Source organism: Tigriopus californicus, chromosome 4 (assembly GCF_007210705.1).
Source record: "Tigriopus californicus strain San Diego chromosome 4, Tcal_SD_v2.1, whole genome shotgun sequence".
NCBI classification, from domain to species: Eukaryota; Metazoa; Arthropoda; class Copepoda; order Harpacticoida; family Harpacticidae; genus Tigriopus; species Tigriopus californicus.
In genome coordinates this window covers 11,794,373-11,795,776 of record NC_081443.1, presented here as the reverse complement: position 1 = coordinate 11,795,776, position 1,404 = coordinate 11,794,373, and positions in this window count along the sequence as shown.

The following is a 1,404-nucleotide window of genomic DNA, read 5'->3' as shown; positions in this document are numbered from 1 at the left end:
TATCCTCTACTGGCGCACTGACCGACGGACTTTCTTCAGAGCATCATGATGTTGACTGGAATGCCACCCAACCCACCAACAGCACCACGTGTGTTGACAAACTCCAAGGTGACCACGCTCACTCATCCTCTGGCTCAACAGACAGAGTGGAGGCCGTCTGGGACCTGGCCATGTCTAAGGTCTTGGACACATTGGTTCGTTTCGAATGGGCCGCCGGTGTGGCATAGAATGGTCTCGCTTGGCCTCCAAGGTCGCACCGAGTATGAAAGGATGAGTATGAAGGAGAGCCGCCCTCCCACTGATTACGCCCTCAAAGCTCAGTCCGACCCTGTATGCCCATGAGGCCTGAACCCCAGAAATAGTTGCTTCTTGGATTGAACTGGCGGCCGTGGTTTGGCCATGGGGGGCGTTTTATGCTGCTTGATCCGGCCCCTGGGTGGACGGGGATCCGTCACCCTATTGGGAGGGGTTGGAGCGTTAGAGTTCGAATTTTTGGGTTAGACCGGACCCTGCCGAAATTTGATGGGAAACTTGAGATGAGTGATGTCCGTTCCGGTGGTAGAAGTTTAGGCACTATATTTGGGCCCTGACATCCGACAGATTGATGGTATTGATTCGGCGGGGAAAGTTATGAAGGCATAGGGTGTCCAGTTTGCTGAAATCATGCACCAAATGACTTCCCTATTTTCATACCCCACTGACTCCTTTATGTAGCACTTGAATGATGATATTTAGCACAAATTTTGGGAGATTAATACAGTAGAGATACAAAAAAGAAACAGAAACAAAGCATAATAATAGATTAAAAAACGTTTCTAAAGATTCAAAAAGTTTTTTTTTGTAAAAGTAGAAACTTCTAAAAGAGGAAAAAAGTCCAAATTTTGACTTTTTTTAGCTAAAATGTTTCTAAGCATGTTAATGAGCAATACTGTAACAGTTTATAAAAAAAATACAATGCTAAATGAACCATTCCTTTCATGGATAGGTGAACTCGCACTCGAATTTAATCCCTTAACAAAGAACTACAAAGCCTCAAAATTTGACGATAACGTCATCTTCCTTTACTGCTTCAATGTCCAATGACCAACTATATTTTTCTTCAATTTTCTTTACTTAACATGCCCTAATACCTGGTCAGAAAAATCGAAGGAAATCACTACCTGCCATTCTCCGTTTTGAATGCTCTGGCTGCCCTGATTGACTAAACCAATTCATGGCTACACAATGCATCTGGGTACCTGCACAATTTTTTTTCTAACCCTTTTGAAAGTGAAAATTGGATATCCTCTGATGATTTCCTATATAAACATATGTCATGTTCCCTTTACTGCTTTTTTTCTTTTTGCACCACTGGCCTGGACTTCCTGACTTTATTGCAAAGAGCCCTGGATGTCTTACGAACTC